The sequence below is a fragment of the Caretta caretta genome, chromosome 3 (genome assembly GCF_965140235.1).
Source record: "Caretta caretta isolate rCarCar2 chromosome 3, rCarCar1.hap1, whole genome shotgun sequence".
NCBI lineage: Eukaryota > Metazoa > Chordata > Testudines > Cheloniidae > Caretta > Caretta caretta.
The window spans coordinates 109396062-109416765 of record NC_134208.1 but is presented as its reverse complement, the minus strand read 5'-3'; the positions used below and the strand labels follow the sequence as shown (position 1 = coordinate 109416765).

The following is a 20704-nucleotide window of genomic DNA, read 5'->3' as shown; positions in this document are numbered from 1 at the left end:
ATATCCCATTAGTTTCCTGAACCATCCAGTCCCCAAGAAAAAACACAGTTCGTTAAGGACTAATAATAAAACTACTAATAATTTGCACCTCTTCCTTTTGAGGCTATCAGATAAGTTGATACATTTGGATTTGTTTAGCCACACAGTAACTATGTTGAAGCAGGTAAATATCATCAGCTCCTTTCTACAAATGGAGTAATTGTACTAATACTGTTATTTCTCTAATAGTAGCTTGCTGACAAAGTAGTCTGGTCTTCAAGTGCACAGAGTAAGACCGCAGAGGTCAGGTAATTTTTCTCAGTGAAAGAATGTATTTCTTTAAATGTGTTAACTATTTTTAAAAGTTACTTTACATTTCAACTCAATTGTACTAGAGTAAGAAAAATAATATGTCATTTTCTATTGTCTGGTTATGGGAGCGGCAGCAGTTTTCAAAGCTAATAAATGATGTAAGCTCCAAGAGCAGAGCAGATTTTAATATAAATTGCAATGTTTAATAAATTGTGTACAATGCTGCTGATTAATAATAGTAATTCTATTTTCACTGTAGCAACAGCTATGATGTACTCGGTGCTTTCCACACAGACAAGAACGAATGATCCTAGTGAGACTGTGAATTTTAAATAATTTAAAATTGCAAATCTGACCCTTTGGAATTCTTTTACTTCTTGACTCAACTTCTTTGTTTAAAAACCAAATGGTAAAAATGTAAAGGTAATGTTGTCACAGAGCCTGGAAAGGAGAGAGAGTGGGTGACTCAGATGCCCCTACTGCTTCTGCATGAAACTGCTAGTTGCAGTTTATGAAAGAATCTGCTCTGGCATCTCAGGCCACGAGACTACGGGGACTACTGTGGCATAGCTAAAGTGCTATAGCTGTACTGGTATAACCCTGTAATGTATATGTAGCCTACATGGCGGAAGAGGTTTTTCTGCCAGTGTAGGAACATCACTTCCCCCAGAGATGGTAGCTAGGTCAACAGAAGCATACTTTGGTCAACCTCACTGTGCCTGCACCGTGGTTAGGTTGGCATAGCTACTGTGCTCAAGGGTGTGGATTTTTCACACCCCTGAGTGCTATAGCTATGTCAATTTAATTTTCAATGTAGACTAGGCCAGGTGGCTGCAGTACCAACCCAAGACAGTGTTTCCACCTGCCCTCTCCTGGTGTTGGCTCTGTCAAGACGCATGCAGTCAAACTCCCTCCTAATATGGTGTGCGAAGAGGGAGTGAGGAATGGAGCAAGCATGCACAGACCTCTCTCTGCTACCCTCCCAAATTGGGGTCCCTGCAAATACAGGCTCTGCAGCTTGTCAAAAACAGCTTTGGATCCAGAACTGAAAGAGACCTTCATGACATTGGCTTAAAAATCATGAGACTTTAAACATAAAAAACTCTGGGTTCTTTTTATTTGCCTTCCGGTATTTAAGTCTTCAGGATTCACTTTTCTTTGCAATTAAAAAGGCTAGAAACGTTTTTAAATGAAAGCTGAGATTCTCATTTAATCATATGACTCCAGTAGCTGGGGATTTAAGAAAATCACTAAATGTTGCAAGATTTGTGATAACATTGCAAGTTGGCAACACTGAAAAAATGTCAATTTTGCATGGACCTGAATTTTCATTATTGGTTTACAAAACCTAATATGAATAAAAAGTTGTCAGTATGAAAATTAGAATAAATAATACTTAAAAAAAATAAACATTCTGCTCAAGCACCGTGAAGCCAAACAATTAAGATGATTGTGCTAGTACCTAGAAACAAAAGTGAAACTAGCCAGCTTAGTTTTACTCTGAGCAAAAAGGTAAAATCAAGAGCACAAATGGTGAGAAATAACTGATTTGTAATATCCATACTGGTTTAATTATCAAAGATATTATTACTATATAGGTAGAGAATTTTATTTAAATATAGGGCTTTATTTTGATATTATTTCTCGATACTTAATTACTGGTTTGGAACACTAAAGATTTGTTTTATTTTATGAAGTAGTAACAAAAATAGTGGAATGAACATAAAGTTAAATCACTTTGTTTCCTTCTTGCTTTACATAGTACTTCCACAGAATATTTTCCCCTGAGTTATGTGCTTATTGGAGACAAACTGTATTTTTTTAAAAAAAGGTGGGCACAGATATTCTAGCATAGAATGAATTGGCACCACCCTCTTATTCCTGCCCTTCATATCCCCCTTTACTCCCTAGAACATGAGAGCAATAGCAGCTGATATAAAACGGCAGGGTCACCACTTAAGCTAACAGCAAACCACAGAGACCATATTGGGCACAAGTGGAGCACTTGTCCTGTCTCAGCCTTTTCACTGTCTGCTGCAGCCTGCAGGCCTCTGAACTCAGAGCAACAGCCTTGAAAGGAAATACTGCTAACAAGTTCACATGTATGACATCCAGTATTCTTTAAGTTGAATGTCACCTGCCATCTCTAACATTGAAAGCAGGGAGCCCTGCACCTGACAATGTTTTGTATTATTTTGTATACATATATTAAACAAGTTACTTCATTTTTAAAATTGTTTTCTAGTGACTCTTTGGATAAAAAGATATGAAAATAAAATATTTTAAAACAAGTAAACAAAATAAGCCCAGAAAATGTTTAAAGCTGAAGATTTTCTTTTGGAAATACACGCTGAGTTTAGAAATAGACACTGAATTTGCAATCAGAGAAGTCTGGAAAAAGCCAGTACTGCTTTGAGCAATTTGTTTTGTTTTTATATTTCCAAAATCCCATTTAGAGAGTAATAGAATAATTGCTGAGACTCCAATAAACCTTCCCTTGGGGAGTAGGGGGCAAAGCAGTACATGATTTAAGAGACGTATTGCATGACACATTAGACAAGCTACTTGGACTGGGGATGGGAACCGCAAGAAAACAGGTTCAAATGCTCAAGAAATGCAGCCAGCATCAGGAACTCTGGTATTATTTTGTTCTTCCTGACAGATAACATGATCTTGACCAGGCGAGGGAGAGGGGGTGGAAGGGGTGGAAAATGAAAAGGGCGGGGGGAGGAGGATCCCACATCCTTAAAGGAAATTCTCAAGCTGGGAAGACGCACAACTTTTGCATGGCAAGTTGAGACTGGCTCTCCTGGGAGTTCCCTTTTCAAAGGAGGGGGAGGGGAAGCAGAGATCTCCTCTGGCTGGGGGAGGCAGCTGCTTTGCACTCGGAAGCCCTGCCTCCTCCCTCCCCCTCTCTTTCTGTCTGCACAGTGCACCTCTCTCTCTCACAGACACACAGGCACAGAGAGCCCATCATTCTCTGGAACTGGATCTTCTGGTTCAGCTTCCCTCCCTCTCGCGCTCCCTCCCTGGGACGCGCTGGGGGATCCGATGACATCACTGGCTGAGCTCTCCCCTCTCTCTCCTTGTAACTTCTGTTCTGGGAAGTGGTGCCAGGAATAACCCAGTCTGTCTGCAGCTCCGAGAGGCTCCCTCCTCCGGAAAAAAAACTGCGGCTTCTCCGGCCTCTCTCTCGCCCTGATTTTATTCTTATTTTAAATCAAGCTCCACCATTTAAAGCGAGCGAGAGAGAGAGGAAGCCCGAGAGCAATGGTCTATCCTACTACAAGTCAATGAACCAGACGCCCCTTGGCTGCCGGGATATCTCGATCTGTCTCTATATAAAGCAATGCCGCGGGGCACCTCGCTCCAGGCACCACCTTAGCAAAGGAGCAACAAGAGCCCCCCAGCGGAACCAACAACAACAAGGGCACCAGGAGGGGTTTCCTCCTTCCGGCTCGGTGACTTTCCAGGTGAGCAGCAGCTGCTGCTGCAAGGACCCCTCCCCCTCTCCAACCCCTGTCATTGGCACCAGCTGACGGCCGCTTTCAACTGGTGCGGGGGGGGGGAGCGGGGGAGGCACTCGTAGAATGGTGATTTATTTATTTAGTTAGACTGTAGCAGGAAAAGTCCTTGACAAGTTGGGTGTTTTGAGGCGGAGACTTGCAAGGGTCTCTGGAGCAACTTGCAAGTGCGTGGTGTCACCGGGGGCTGTCTGGCTGCAGCGGAGGGGTCTATGGAGGACTTGTGAAGAATGGGGGGGGAGGTACTGAGAGAAACCAGTGGGGCTGTAAACCCACCCGAGCGGTAAGTCTCCTCTCCAGGGGTGCTGAGCTTGTTGCGATCATCGGCCCGTTTTCCCTCGGATGCTGGGAACCGTTCCCCTCTTCTTGCACCGGGGTTGGGGGGGACGGGGACGTCTTTGTTAGTGGCCCGCTGTTAGGAAATGTGGGGAATACCCAGCATGTAAGTGTATGCAGATTAGGAGCAGGCTGCCTTGCGTAATCTCCTCCTGTGGCGAGGAATGAGCATGGTTTCTAAGGAGAGACACTGGCAGGAGGGGACACGGCTGCTCGGCGCTCACGCTGGGCTCCCTATGGCAAGGTGGGAGGGGTACGCAGACGCTCGGTGGAGGGGCAAGGGTTTGCATGGAAGAGGGGGGTTGCGGTTGGAATGAGCCGAGGGGCTGGGCGGGGGGAGGAGAGGGTAGCTTGACGGACGCTTCAGCTGGCTGTCGCGCCTGACTTGTCCTTGTGCGTATGTGGGGCGGGGGAGGGAGCGAGGGAGGGGGGGGGGGGGCGACGCGCGTGTGCGACCCGGGCTGGAGGTGGCGGGGGCTGGATGCGTGTGCGGGGCAGTGCTGCGCGCTGCGCCTTGATGCCTGTTCCCTGAAGTGGGTGGAACGTTGGCCCGTTCCGGGAATGTTCCATGACGTGTAAAAGCCACAGGAAGGGGGTTAACGAGGGGCTCTGCCTGCTGCTGCCATCAAGGCAGATGTGCTCGCTCTCCTTTTGCACATTCTAAACAGACCATTGTTCCCTTGGGGGAGGGAGGCTGGAAGTCAGAGGGAGGCTGGAAGTCAGCTTCCAAGGGCGGGGGTGGGGGAGCGGCGGCTGTCGCTGCAGAAATGAATTTATTATATAACCGGAGTCTACGGTCTGGCTGCATCTGATTATGTAACAGGCACATCCATGTTTGTTATATGTGAGACCCTACCTTGAAACGTCTACGCTGCAATGTATGTGTATGGGGGGAGTCATCAAGTGCAACCAGATATTGTCCTTCTGGGAGCTGTGTGCTGTGAAGCAGGAAGGAAGGAAGGGATATTCTTCAAGTTGCTTCTCGCAGTTTTCCTTGGAATATATTATCTCTGTAATTATGGGAAAATAATATTTGGAGGGGAAATCCCAGGTTTAGTTTGGCTAGTATTACTTCACATTTCCAGTCTGGAGTTCTTTACATTTTCAAAGTGCTACACAAACGTTCACCATTTGCCGCTTACAACACCCCTGAGAAATAGGTACAGTAAATGTTGTTATCCCCATTTTACAAATGAGAACCTGAAGCAGAGAGGAAGGAGATGCTATTTCTGTTCTGTTTAATATACTTAAGATCTGTAATTCTGCAGAATATGTAGAATAATCCATTTTAGTGCAACTGATATAATAAAAAGCCTCATCTAGCAAGGCCTAAGCCTATCGTCATGGGTTTGTTTCCATTATTTCTATTACAATGGAAATGTGAATTGTTCAGTTTTCTTATGGTTCCCATGTGCTACTGGAATCTCACTCAGTTTTGCCCTCACGTAAGTGATGATGCTGGTTTTTTTTTGTTTTTTGTTTTTTAAAGGTCTGACTGTAATCTGCCATAAGAACTCAATATTTTTCTAATTTACTGACAGGAATATTCAGAGTAGTATTATTTTATTTCTATTATATCAAGAAAAATTGTACTAATCAAGAAGGCTAAAGACTTGAAATGTTAATTAGATCCTTACAGTAAGAAGTTTTAATTAAAAATTTAAATGAAACTCTTGGAAAATGCCATTAAGCTCCATTTCTTTCAAAAATTTTTTTTCTTTTCTTTTGAGATGGAACAAGATTAAGTATTAGAATTTGGATAATTACATACCTTACTAGTGGTAGTAAAAGTTGTGTGCACAGAGAGTCAAGGATACTAATTCTTTTTTACTACCTTGATCTTACAGTGAATCTGTGTTGTGGTTTATGATGGAGGGAGTAAATAAATTGGCCTGCAAAGGAGAAAACAAATAATTAGTAGCTAGGTGCATTATTGTATTAAGCTCTTTAGGCAGACACCATCATTTACATCAGCATCTAGCACGAGGAGACTTTGATTCAGTTTTTGGTTCTGGTGCTACTGTAGGGTAAAGTAAATAATAATTATTATTAAATTGAAAGAACAAGTGGTCTACCAAAGAACAAAAGCAGAGAGTGGGCCCAACTCTTAAGCTGTTTATTCAGGCTAAACTCCCATTGACTTCAACAGGAATCTAATCTTCAGATTAATGTAAGGACGTGGTAGAGAGTCATATGTATTTTGATAATGAAAATGACATGTAAACGTGTTAGCTTTAATACAACTAAGGTGCCAGAGGCTTCACCTACTAGGTTTGCAGTATACAAACATACATCATCACTTCCAAATTATCTTACAGGGTCTTTTACAATTATATTTTAAAATTCTCTTCATCTTTGAAGTTAGGAAGTCACTTCTGAAACTTTGGGAATTGGAAGATCTGATATCTTCCACTTGGTTTCTGTTGTTTTGCCTAATTTTTTTTAAAAAAACTGTTAACGGTGAAAATGCAGATTACTTATCGCACAGAGCTGATTTTTGCACTTAGGTTTTTATTTTTATTCCTGTAAGCGAACTCTAGGTTGGTTTGGTTTTCACCTTTGTAAATGATATTGATGTGCTACAAAATCAACGTATCCTTAATTTTGACATAGTTGATAAAATCTTCCCAAGTATTTAACATCATGCAATATACATTTTTATAGCATTTACTGACGATTATCAAAAGTGACAGGAATAAGTTCTGGCTTCAGTGACATGTTTCAATTCCATTGGTATTATGAGGTGAAATGAGAACAGAATTTGGGTAGAAGTAGAAGACATTTAGTCACATATTAAAACAACTAAATCCTATTATGTGGCAACAGTGCAAAACTGGTCTTCACAAAGACTGATTTTTAGATTCTCAAGTGACTAGATTTCCTCCTATGTGAGATCTGTTTACAAACCTTCTTGTTACTATGAAGACAAAATAGAGAACCATATGCATTCATGTGGTTCTTGCTGAATAATGGTAGGTACATATGTCTGAGTGTTTGGCACTAAATTTGTGTTTAGATTACTTTTGGCACATTCTTTTTTAGCTTTTGGTTTACTGGTTCTAGCTGAACATATTTATTTTAATAACTCTGTGATGTCACTGTTAATATTTATAGGCTGTACCTGTTGATTTTAAGAAAAGAAAGTTTATTGTATAGTCAAGTTTTCATTTTACCAGGGTTGGTTGGTTGGTTATTTATTTTATTAGCAGGAGTGATTGCAAATTGGCTTTAAGCAAAAGTGAAAGTGACAAGTACCATTTTGATGTTTTCTTCCTGACTCATTAACAAGGATAGTTCTTGATATTAATTTAGAATCTAACCATTTTGGGAATGGCAGCTGGAATATGGAATCTCTGTCTAGCAGAAGCGGTTGCTAAATACTGTAATACTTCATACTGTAATTTTCATTCTTAGGGGAAAATGCCTACTGTTAAACAGTATTACTGTAGGTGGCAAATTGATAAGATCAGCTATGTGAGATGTAAAGTATTGTAAAATAAGGCAGGTCATCAAACTTTCAGACTTCAGTATGCCGGATGGTAGGGTGTTGTAACAAACTGTGGTTCTGTATATCGATGGCTGTCAATCCAGCCCTGGGAGTGGAGGGGTATGGCTGACACTTCTTCCATATGATTCTTATTTGAGTTTGCACATGAATTTCAGTTCAAGATAAAACGGTCAGGCCTGCATGCTAACCTTTTGCAGTTGGATTGAGTTATGACTTAAATCAGATACATCTTCATGGTAGTGTCCTTGTCAGGATACAGAGGAAAGAATGTTTTATTCAGTCTAATTCACCTCTTCTTTCCAGAAGAAGTGAACGTGAAAGTGCCATTTTAAAGGTCCATTCTCCTCACAAGGGACATGCATAACTGTTATTAAATTTGATGGGTTATAGTCTTTTACAAAAGTTAAGTACTCACTCTTTGGAGAATTGAAGGGAAGTGTTGTATGCAGAGACTGCATATCTTTTCTACTCGATTAAGATAGGACAAGTTGCGAGGAGATTTTGCCATTAAAATAATTGATTCTAGCAAGCTTTTAATTTAAAGAGACACAGGCAACTTAATTTTTAACTGATTTTAAAAAATCCTGTTTTTGATAGGACATCCTTTAAATAGTGTGTTCTGAATTTAAAAAAAAAAATCACAAATAGTTATTTTAATGATTGTTTTGCTCGCTTGTTTAAGTTTATAAGAGTCTTTTCAGCAAGGAGGAACTGACTATCTGGTACTACAGGGGAAATGGTAAACTGTCTAAAGACACGAACTAAACAACATTTTACACTGTCTTTCAGTTATATTGATTTTGGGTGTTACTTTTCATTACGAAAATTACGAATTTACAAATTATCATAGGATAATTTCAAACTTGCAATGTCTCTCTAAAGGATACAATCAGCAAATAAGAGTCTTGTAGTCTTTCTTTCATTATTGCTGATATTAATATGTTTATTAAGCAATTTTCAGGAATTGTTCTATTTCAACAACATAAAAGAGGAATATTTGATAAGGGCTCCTTTTTTCTTTCTTTAGTGAATTTAGAGTTCATGTAAAGTACTGGATTGACAGCCTAAGAGTAAATATTCCATGCAAGTACAAGTATTACAAGTTTTCCCATGCTAATCTGCCAGTGTATCTTAATTCTGACCTGAAAGGACTGTTAGTGGGTTAAAATCATGTTTGTGTCCAGCCACATCCATTTTTTGGCTTTTCTACTAAGAGGGCACAAAGATGCCACCAGTTAGTGCTAATAGTGTCAACATGCACCCCTGTTCATTTGTGAGAGCACTAATTCTGTTTACATATAATGTCTTTGCAAAATATTCCCCATTCTGTTTTAGACCCCCAAAAAACCCTTCCCACAACTATTAAAATGGGTGGGGACATTCTGGCCCATGTTTCCATGACTCCTAATATAAAATAATCAGAAGAAATAAAAATATTCTAAATAATTATGACTGTCAGGTTAAAATTATGTTAACATTTTTGTTTACCGTGTGATTTAATATTCACCCTCAATTTATATAGGCTAAATATAAGACTGCATGTGGACGCAAGGCCTTACTTTAATTTGCTTCTGATTTGTCTACCTGCAAAAATGGTCCGTTTCTGATCTCCTAATACTGCTATAATGAGATTGGAGTCTGGCTAACAACTGTTTATGCCCACCACATTGTTTGTGTATCTCTATTTGTCCATGCTGCTTTGGACGTATATTTTTTCCCACGTTTTTCTAGGCACAGAATTGAAGACACAGTTGAAAATATGGCCTTTGACTTTTAGTTGATTTCTAAATTTACCAATGTTGATTTTTCACAAGTTGGCATATGCATATACATTTTTTTCTATACTTTCTCTAAATGGGCCCCACAGGTAATGTCTATTCACAAAAAAATTGTACTTCTTTAACTATATCAGTATAGATAAAGTGGTACAGTGCCTGCAAATGTGGATGCAGTTACACTGGTATAAAGGTCCTTATACTGGTACAGTTTATTCCCCTTAATTTACAGGAATAAGCTATACCAGTATAAGGCCATGTCTGCACTAGGCATGTTGTACCAGTGCAAGACTATCCGCATACTGTACCAACAAAGCTCTCCTATTGTGGATGCAGCTATATTGGCAAAGCTACGCTTTGTACCAGTTTAGTAAAACCACTCCTCATGAGTGAAACAAGCTATTTTGATAAAAGCTCAGCTTTGCTGGTCTAGCTGCATCTACACTAATGACTTCTTCCAGAACATCTATGCCAATAGGAATCACATCTGTTTTCACCCTTCCAAAATAGCTGTGCTGGCCAAAGTCTGTAATGTAGACCTGGCTTAAGTTACCTTCATGCTGTTATAACTGTATCCACACCAATTTAACTGTTGTGTAGATCAGGTTTCAGTGCCAGTTCTCATTTTCCTTAAAATGGTACACAAACCATAATTAACTCGGTATGTTTTAATGACTAATTATGCCAATATTTTGGGTGTGTTTTACTACATCTGATTTTTGTTTCTTTATTTAGTAGGAGCTTTATTTAATTAAAATACTTTTGACACCCTCTCCATTCTAATAAGTGAATTTATACTGAATCATAAAATGCCACTTCCCAATATCCAAAAAACATCAGCCCCTCAAAAAGGAATTCTAAAATATTTCGGGTCCTGAGCAACATCTGTTTTAAAATACAAGTTTACTAGAGTAGAACCGTGGTAGGTACTGTACCTATATTTTATTGGCATTGGCAGAAATATTTCTGGTTTATATGAGCTGCCAAAGGAAAAAAAGGTTGTACATTGTTTTTTTTTAAAGGCACACTGTAATTACTACTTTGATGTAAGAGGAGCCCATGTTTGAATGTTGCGGGAAAGTGTTTTGTTTTTAAAACAAGATTATCATAAATTCTATATAAAGGGTTATACATTTCCTCTATACACAGGAAAGAAGTAGATAATTTGCATGTATATAGTTTAATAGAAATTCTTCTTTTTAAACAAAGAGCTAAAGGGAATTGAAACTGTGATGTCAGCTGACATGTACCAGTAACCCAGTGGTGTTAATTTGAAATAGAAAGGGATTGATCCTGATCAAACAGAAAGCTAAAATTCCTTCAGTCATCCAAAGGAGGATTATCAGGAAACAAATAATTTCTGTTAATTTGTACTAACTCTTTTTGGTTCAGTGCTTCTTTCAGACATATTTTCAGTTAGTCTGAAAATTCGATCAGATACCATACAAGCATGTGTTGGAAATTTTATAATAATGTATTTTCTAGCCATTAAGGCTGCAATAATGTTGTGGGCCCAATTCTGCAAGCTTGTCGTTTCAGACCACACAATGAAGTCAGTGAGACTTCCATGTGTGATGGACTTGTAGAACTGGGCACAATACTTTCTCTCAAAGTATGTTTGTTATGAATAAAGAAAATTGTTGGAGATATTTAACAATCTCAAAGAAACTCCCCATGATATGTTGTGGAACATGATACTGCCTACAATGTAATAATAGAAAATAACATTTTGAATTTGTTAAAATAGGATTTTTAATAGGCCGTTTTTGCATACAGTAATGTTTATTCTTAGCAGAGACTTTCTGTTTAAAAAAAAAAATTAAAGGGACATGATCAGAATTTCTAGATCTTAAAATAAGCCTTTATTGGCAGTGTTATTTTGCCTGTTTTACCTTCTAAATCTCAATGTTGTCGTTATTTTAAATAACAATCTACTCCTTTCTGCAGTTCCAGGGTTTTGTTTGGAGTTGTTTTAAAACAAAATACATGTGTGGTGTGTCCCATTGTAAATAAACTGATGCTCAGACATTAACTGCAGCCCTGTTGTGGACATGCACACTTGTTTGTATACAGTGGGATTATTTACTAAAATAGTGCATTAGGGACTTTAAAAATTGTTAGCTATAAAACTAAATTTTATCGCTGCATATCATTTTAATGATGGTATCAAAATAAAACCTACTACTAGATCACGTGCATTTTATTTTTGATTCAGCTCAAATGCAGCCACAAAACAAATATGACTTTTTCTTGGATCGAAATGTCATGGCTGTTCAAGAAACATTTAAAATTGAAATATACTTATTTCGGAGATAATAATTGGGAATACCCTTCATTGACAGCAAGATGTGATAAGATGTAGTTATAGAGAAAAGCCAATATGCAGTAGAACATATCTTGGTGACAGCTATTAACTGTGTTTATAATATAGCACAAAGCTTTTTTTAGTTCAGGTCTGCTTGGAAAAGTGACTGATAATAATGTATTGTGGAATTCCATGGTTATTTTCTCTCAATGACTTCCAGTTCAGATTACAAGTAAACATATTTTTCTAAGTACAAGTGCTATGAACTTATCCTGGGATCTGAGAGTCAACATTTTTTCCCTCACAAGCATGAACAGTAATGAAGGTTCTACCAATTGAGCTAGGTCCTCAGTGACACCTGTGCAGCCCCTGCTCCTTGCCTTCAACTAGTATGATCAGTTGTCTCTGACCCTGGAATTGGAACTGAGTAAACAATTCTGTTAATGTTGCATAAAAATGAGTAGAATCCACCTCCCTTTCTTTTAGAACTCCAGAGATGTGCAGCAAGGAGGAGTAAATAGTAGTATAAAAATAAAGTTTTGGTGACTAAAATAGGCTGATAGGACTGAATAAATAAAGGGAACAGATCTATTGAATAAGATGGTGCCAGTTTTACACAGTCACTTTTCAGAGCGGAACCACAACCATAATGCATTTTATGTGCGAAAATAATTTCTATTTCAGATCTATTTTGTGTGAAAATAATTTCTAGCGTCTTAGTGCAGTGGATTATTTTGAGATAGTGCAATACTTATATGTCACCACTATTTATGTGTGAAAACAACCTCAACAGTAAGATAATCACCCTCACTTTCTGACAAAAGGATGTCATCAATTACATTTGTAAGATCAAAGGCATTTGTTTTTTGTGCTTGGGAGAGACAAAAATGGTTCTTTTAAAAAAAAAAATGCTTATCTTTGAATGGACAGTGATAGATTAATAGGTCAAATCCTGTCCCTCTTGAAGTCAATGGTAATTTCGCCATTGACTTCAATAGAGCCAGGATTTCAGTATAAATGTTAAGATCAGAAGCCACCATTATAGTAATCTAGTTTGACCTGCGTAACAGAGGCCATAAACATGGAATAGACTCATTTAAACTACATGTGACTTTCGAAGAATGACTTTTTCTTTTACCTGCCAGAGCATTTGGATGTAGACTTTCTCACAGTACTTTGAAAAAGAATGGCACACAAAACATTCAATGTGTTCATTAATTATTTTGTGTCTAATTCTACAGTCCTGATACAGGGAAAAACTCCTAGTTAAGTCAATGGAAATTTTACCTACTGTAGGACTGGGCCCCTTCAGATGCAGTTTGTATTGCTTAAAATATAAGTGGTGGACAAGTTATGTTCATTTGAGTTCATGATCTACAGCTGATTCCTGACAGTGACTGATAAACATGTTACTAATACATCTGAAGTGATTTGTGATTAACCTTAGGATTTTAGTGCGCAATAAAATACCTGACTAGGAAATCACTGCCTGATATTAACAAAGAAAAAACAAAGATCCTGATTTTTTAAAGATAGTGTGTTGCCAAATACTGTGTTGCTACCTCCACAGTGAGTTACTTGCAGTGGGGAGGAAGATGAGCTGGAGAGAGGAGAATGAGATCTGTATACATGGCTGAAGAAGATCACCACCACCAAGTCACCAGTAGCATCCAATATGTATTTTGCTAGTATTAATATACATCCAAACATTTTTATGCAGATACCAGATTTTTGTTCAGTTACCAATAATGAAAATCTATATATTGTACTTTGACCTAGTTTATCATAGCAAATTGTTTTCATTTTGCTTTTCTTATGAAAACTTCAGAATCGGCAATTCCCCGGTGAAAACTACTGCATAGTTAGCCCCATTTGTTAGTGCTGGCTCCAGCAAGCTATGTTGTTGGCAAGGAACGTGGTCACAAGTCAGTGCTGACATGTGCTGGTGGAGTTGTACAGGGAAGCTCCACAGTGCATCTCCTTTTGTTTTGCTTGGTGGCAGATAGTCTTTCTTCTCTAGTTACTGATTTGATTTTTGCCTTGCATCACGAGTGATTTGAAAGTTCTTACCGCCTTATGGTTTTCTGGTGGCCCTTGTGAAATGAGTTGGTATCTTAGGGCTTGTCTATACACACAGTGCTGAAACAGCGCAGCTGAAGTGCTTAGTGAAGACACTACAGCAGCAGTCTCCAACCTTTTCACACCCAAGATCACTTTTTGAATTTAAGGGCAACCCAGGATCTTCCCTGCCCCTTCACCAAAGCCCCGCCTCCCTCACTCCATTCACCCCCCCCACCCCCCGTCACTCGCTCTTCTCCACCCTCACTCACTTTCACCGGGCTGGGGTTGGGATTCGGGAGGGGGTGTGGGCTCAGGGCTGGAGCTGAGGGGTTTGTGAAGGGGGGGGTGGGTTAAATTCAGTGAACGTGCATAGCTACTGCCCTGGATGTCTGTCACTCTGCTCCCTAAACCACACCTCACATTGCAAGGGAGTGGCATGCAGAGGAGTGAGACATCTCCGTGATGCACACTTCTCTATAGCCTGAATGTGGCAGATCTGTAAAGTTTTCTTTGCTTATGGTGTGCCCTTAAGAGAAGGAATATCTGATCTACTTTCTATACCTTATATTCTTAGAAATTAACAGACAAGATTTGGAGAAAACTGTTACATCCAACCATACATCTTTAAGTGTATGCTGGCTAAGGATGAAGTACAGAGGGGAATATTAGTGCTTGGTGGGTTGTTAGTGAGACTGACAATGGGGCATTATCGCCTGCTAGAAGTTATGTTTATCAACACAAGTTTTCCCTATGCCATAAAATCTCCAATTTATGTATGTTTTTATTTTACCTTTTAAAAACCCTTGCCTCAACCGAGGCTTTTATATTTTAGCTGAACAGGTCATGAGAGCTTGTCTCAGTCAGGAGCTGAGCTCCAGCAGAAATCACTGCCACCATTTTGGATTAATGTAAGTGATAATGGTGCTGAATTTTTATTGGCTCAATTCTCAGAGCAAACATTTGGAAGTTTTTCCATTGACTTGTACACCATTTTGGTTTAATTTAGTGTTATTTGATAATGGTCATCTGTTTGAGACACTTAACGAGCAAGAAAGGCAATAATGGAAAACAATTCTGGTCACTTGAACACTGTCTCAGTCAAGTGGCTTGTCTGGCAAACTAAGAGTGTTTACAAATGCATATACTATAGTATAGAGGTGTCCCATACTTTCCAGCTTGATTACATCTGAACACCATGTACTGTCACAGTCGAGATGGAGGGATCATATCATGGTTTAATTTTCAGCCAGAGAATGCATTTCAACTCCACTGCTTGAACAGATTTTTTTCTGTAGAAAATAAATAGAAATTTCAATAGAAAATTTAGGATTTTGTTTTTGTCATATTGTATGGATCAATATATACACACAAATAGCTAGAATAATTGCATCAAGTCAGTGGTTTCAGGTTACATCTGTGTAACAAGAGCAAAATTTGGCTTATAGTCCTTGCTTTGATCTTATGCCTTTTGATATTCTTTTAAAGACAATTTAAATCATCCGGCTGTTAATGTGTGAACACCAGCCTCTGCATCCACACACACATGCTCACATGGGGTCATATTCTGTTACAATATAATAAATCTGAAGATCCTTCATTGGCTTTAGCAGTATTACTATGGGTTTACACTGGTATAATTGAGATCAGAATATGTCCCATGCAGATGTTGCCGGATGAGTGAGAGTTTTGCCATTGACTTCCAGGATTTCGCCGCTTCAGTTTTAGATAAGTCTTACTTTGAGCCATTGAGGTAGTCACGGAGGCAGTTCTCTTCCCCTCATTGCTTCCAATCAGATCATAAAAATGGAGACCCTAGTCAAGCTTGGCTTACTCTTTACTGTATTTAATATCACTTGATTAGACCATTGAAAAAATATGAACATGTAGACTTAAAGAAAATATAATGCAGAAGAGAGACTCTTGATTGAAAGTGTCCACACGTTGTTACTAATGATCATGCCATAATGTGGAAAGTCCTCTGGAAATGAAAAGCAAGAAGTATTCCCTGCCCTAAGGTGCCTTCATTATGATTTGGGTATTAAAACCTTTAAAGGATTAGGCACAAAAGTTTGACAGTGGTTTAGAAGATGAGGGAGACCTACATCTCTTCTCCAGGTCATTTTTGCTCCCACTTTGGTGATATGTTAACATGGATCTGGCCCTAGCGTGTCTCAAGAGCCATCATTTCTGAGGTGCATCAGATGAGTAATTTTTTGTAAACTATTGATGTTTTTCATCATGAAAACAAATAAGAAAATAATGCTTTCAGTAAAGTTGTACGGTCATACATATTGTTGTGTTGTAAAAGCAAGGATGGAATCTTATATATCCATCCTTCCATACAAATTGCCACAACCAGTGATTAAGCCTAATCAAAACCCAGTAACACTGAACTAAGTCAACCTGCAGCTAAACCTTCCATCTTTACGTCTCCATTTTAACTCTAGTACTTACTGGAAGAACTTTTAATACTCAGGGTGACTGTGTAGAGGAGGTAAGGGGAAATCATTCCTTTGTTATCACCAAACAAAAAACATCACCACCACCACCACAAAAACCCCTTGAGTTATGAATTTAAAAGATACAATGTTGGGCAAAAGAGGCCAAATTATGAATAAATGGAACACATTATGGAGTGATCTGATTATTTGATAATGATTCTGTCATGTAGGGTGTTGCTGGGTGTTGGAGGCACTCAGTTTTTGACTTAGTATCTTTTTGCACACCCTGAGGTTTGTGTAGAACCCACTTTAATTACGTTGTTTGTTATTTTGCTAATAATAGTTATGCTAATGTTTCAGCTAGGGAGTTCCACCTAGTCCTGGTATGATCTCTTAATTGTACAGGACTCCATGCTCCTGCAGCTTGCTCCAGTAGAATAATGTAGCTTCAATAGAATAATGAAAAGCAAAGCACTGAATTACAAGCCAAGTCTCAAAAAGCCAAGCAGTGCTCCAAGCCCCTTATTTGGTATGTTGCTGTAAGCCAATAGCAAGCTAACTTGCTGGGAAAGTAGGATAAAGCTTCTAGTGTGCACCTAGTCCAAGACCCTTCCTGCAGGGTTGGCTTTATTTAAATAAAGGAAGAGGCAAAACAAAATCCAATAAACACAAAATACCAACCACCTCAGGCTTTGCTAGCTGGCAATGAAAAGGATGCACCTTTCCTCTTTAGTTGCCCTTCCTAATGTCAATGGTGAGCCCTAAGACTTCCCTGATCCTGAGTCTTGCCTGTCTACTCTTCTGCCTAAGAAGCAGGAAGCCCAATATGTGATTTCCTGTAAGGCACATAACAAGCATGTGGCCTGCAACTGCAGCTTCCAGTTTCAAAGGGCCTAAGGGCTGTAACAGGTGTGCTGGGAGGCATGTGCATATGCCCCCAAACCAGTGCCCTGTTACCGATACCATACCCCAGCTAACAGAAAATCACCACAAGACAGAAAATCCACAAAACAGCAGCAAACAGCATCAGTTGGGGCTGGGGGTGGGGATCTACAGAAATATGCGAGGAGTTGAGAAAACCCAGTTTACTATGTATGAAACTGGAAATAAAACATGCCTTACTACAGAAAAGACCTAGCAAGTTGCTGCTGTCATATGAACCTTGTTGGTACATTATAAAAATATGTTCGTGAAGTTTCAAGAACAGAGGAGCCATTTGAAAATTTTGTGGCAGTAGGGGGTTCATCATAACCTGTCAAAGAGTTGTACATTTTCACTGACCACTTATGCATATTCTGGCCCCTTATTACATTTGCTGGTATGGTGCTCCATGGCTTACAAAACTGCTCTCTACAGGTTTTGGCTCTTTTACAATGGCCTTTCATAACCACACCTCTTGTGGTTTGCTACAAAGTGGTTTTCACTTGGAAGAGCTTACTATACTTCTGTGTCACTGATTTTGTTTGTGCATTCCATGTCCTCCAGTTGTTGTTTTTTTTAAACAGGTGAGGATATATTGCCTATGTGCGTAGTCTGGAATCCTTGTGAGATAGTCCAATTATTTATCTGTCTACAAACCTACTTCAGTTTGAAGTATTTTTTCTCTTAGTGCTGTCTGTGCTTTTTGGAGTGTTTTCTAAGACATTTTGACTCTTTTCAGAATTTTAATTAGTTCAAAATGGTTAAGGAAAAAGAGATGTAATATCCTGAAAGAGACTGTCTAATAGAACAGAAAAGAATAATACAAATGTTTCTACACAAGAACAATACTTAGTGAAGCACAAATTCGCTTTTAACTCAGTATCTGGATTTTCTGTATGTGATCTTTGTTACTTTAATTGATATTGTGCAGTCCGTTTGAGTGAAAATGCTATTCCCATAAGAAAATATATTTATTCTAAATATTATTGTTGCCTAGGCTCTCGTTGAATTCATGAGAAACAGCAACAATTAAGTTGGATTAATTTTTTAAAATATCTGGTATGTTTTCTCATTGTTTCCATGAAAGCGATTTCAGTAAATATTGTAATGATTGCATTTTGTAGCTTAAAATGAGATTACTTGGTTTTGAGAATTGAGGGTTCTAGCTATGTGATTGAAATTCCAAAGGAGTAGAGCCCTTTCTCCCTACAGTTAGTTCCCTTGCTTTAGTATCTTATTTTTGTTCATTATAATTTATATTTACACAGTGCTGATATTTATGAAAAATGGTTACTAAAGTGCCATCAGGTTTTGCTTTCACTGAGCCTTTCAGCTCCTTGTTTCTTAAAGTTTGTAGAATTGTATAAACGCGTATACATGCACACACATGGACAACTTAAACATGCAGCATCACCCTAGAATGCTTTATAAATTTAATTTTATAAATTTAAGTCAGTCTTTCCAGCATAATCATTGTAGCGTTTATCTTCTCAATTTACTATTTTTTCCAGTAACTTCTAAGGACAAAATCCTGTCTTTACTATTTTGAAGACATGTTCAGTTAGGGGAGGAGCAGAGTAATGCTGGGAGTAAATGACACCATACCTGTCCTGCTGGCACAGGAGAGCACTGCTTAGGGCAGCTGGGTGCAGTGGAGAAGAACATATGTGGTGAGGCATACCTCACTGGTCCTGGAGGGTCCTGTCCATCTCTCAGTGAAGTCAGTGGCTTCACTGGGGATGTGAATGGATCTTTATAAAGGAACAGCATGCACTGTCACTTAGTCCCTGCTGCATCTTTGCTATATATGTACTGGGAGCCAGGGTCACATCAGAAGCAGGCAGACCACATCCTTGGTGCCTAATGCACAGCCTTGGAGGTAGCAGTTTCCCCTTTCAGGTCCTATTCAGAAGCTCATCCCAATTTAGCAAAGCACTAAAGCATGTGCTTAAATTCTTTGCTGAATTGGGGCCTTAGTGCTGTCTTAAGTACTATGTTACTCCCCTCTACTACTGCTCCGATCTATGTTGTAGAGGAGAAACTCCCTTCTATCCTCTTCTCCCATTAGTGCACTTGAGCACCACAGGGTAGGATTTTGTCCAGAATATTTAAATATCTGAAATGCAACAAAACAAAAAGGGAAGAAGTAACATCTTGGCTCATCACTGTGAGGTATATGAATTCACAGTGTGATGCAATCCTCAGGTTTCCAGTAGGCAAAGCATTCAAGCAGTAAAATATACTGTAGTTATACCTAGGGCTATGATTTCATCATGCAGATCATGGTGGCTGTAAAAACGCATTTGGTTAGCCCCCAAACGGAATGGTGTTGAGACCTGGTGGACGGAGTTGCAGCACTACTCCGGTTTGGCCAGTCCACCCCTCTGGGTCCATCTATGGAGGGACGGATGGGCCAAACCTGAGTGTTGCTGCAACCCCGTACACCAAGGTCACAACACCCAGAGCAGGGAGCAGGGCCAAGCCCCATGGGGCAGGAGCTGCTGCTGTGGGGTTAGAGCAGAGTGGGTTTGCTCTCCAACACAACCCTCTCCTTCCTGAGCCTCATCTTTCAGCACCTTCACTTACATCAGCATGCTCAATAATGACAATGGCGTTTTTTGGTGACCTTTCCATGATTTATCCACTGGGAGCCGTGATCGGCTGAACCTGTGGACGCGGCAGGTAAACAAACCGGCCTGGCCCGCCAGGGGCTTTCCCCGCACAAGCGGCGGAACCAGTTTGGGAACCACTGCCTTAGAGAAACATGTACCTGCATCAGTTTTTTAGTATATTTGTTTTCAAGAGGTAGAATTATCTGCTGTCAGGTGTTAAGTAGTTCAAAAAGTGAACCAGCTAGTACTTTGTTTTGTATGACACTAGGCTACTTTTAATTATCTGTTTAGTGGAGCTAATTCCTTTAAGGATGAGGCAGTTCAACTGAAAATCTCAAGATTGTGACTATTCCATTTGCACTTCTTCAAATATCATTCAGATGGATCCTGAATAATTACAATAAACATACCAACAATTTTTTTAAATTAAATTCCCTTGTTATGCAACATACTACACAGATAGGTTTTAAAGGGCAAGAGTATAGTTAAGGTATTTATAATCTGTAAGACTACTGAATATCTTGCAGGTGAAAATAACTGTTTAAAGTATACACAAAATGTTTTGTGAAATCTTCTCTATATATAGTTTTTTAACCATTAACAGAGTGAGCTGATTTAGAATGGACGTGCATGTATTTATTAGCAGCATTTCACAAGAGCCAACAATTAGACCTGATCACACTTTCCATCCATCTATTTCTGTTTGCTTAAAGTCTCAAATTTTAAATGAGAAAAAAAAAGTCAATAGAATTAATACACTTTTAAGGTGTAATGATCATATTTTGCTACAAAATGCACTACAAAGAACAGATGGCATTTTCCCATGTCAGATCTTGCCAAAGATGGTTTAATAGTGCTCTGATTATTTGAAGAACTGTAATATATAATTACCCAAAGATTAACTTTCAGGATGTGGATAGTTGTTTGAAA

At 39.1% G+C, this 20704-nt stretch overlaps 1 protein-coding gene across 3 annotated transcripts in view; it reads left to right on the top strand.

Moving 5' to 3' along the window:
* The first annotated feature begins 3220 nt into the window (after nucleotides 1–3220).
* The window catches only part of HIVEP2 (HIVEP zinc finger 2), a 159628-nt gene continuing 142144 nt past the window's right edge, over nucleotides 3221–20704 (top strand). Inside the window, exon 1 of one of the 3 annotated variants that reach the window (XM_075126784.1) lies at nucleotides 3221–3764. The gene's annotated coding sequence lies outside the window, so the exon portion shown is untranslated. Of the gene's footprint in view, nucleotides 3765–3896; nucleotides 4099–4301; nucleotides 4396–20704 lie in introns of those variants that run through there. The other 2 variants (XM_048844360.2, XM_048844359.2) reach the window with 2 other exon arrangements.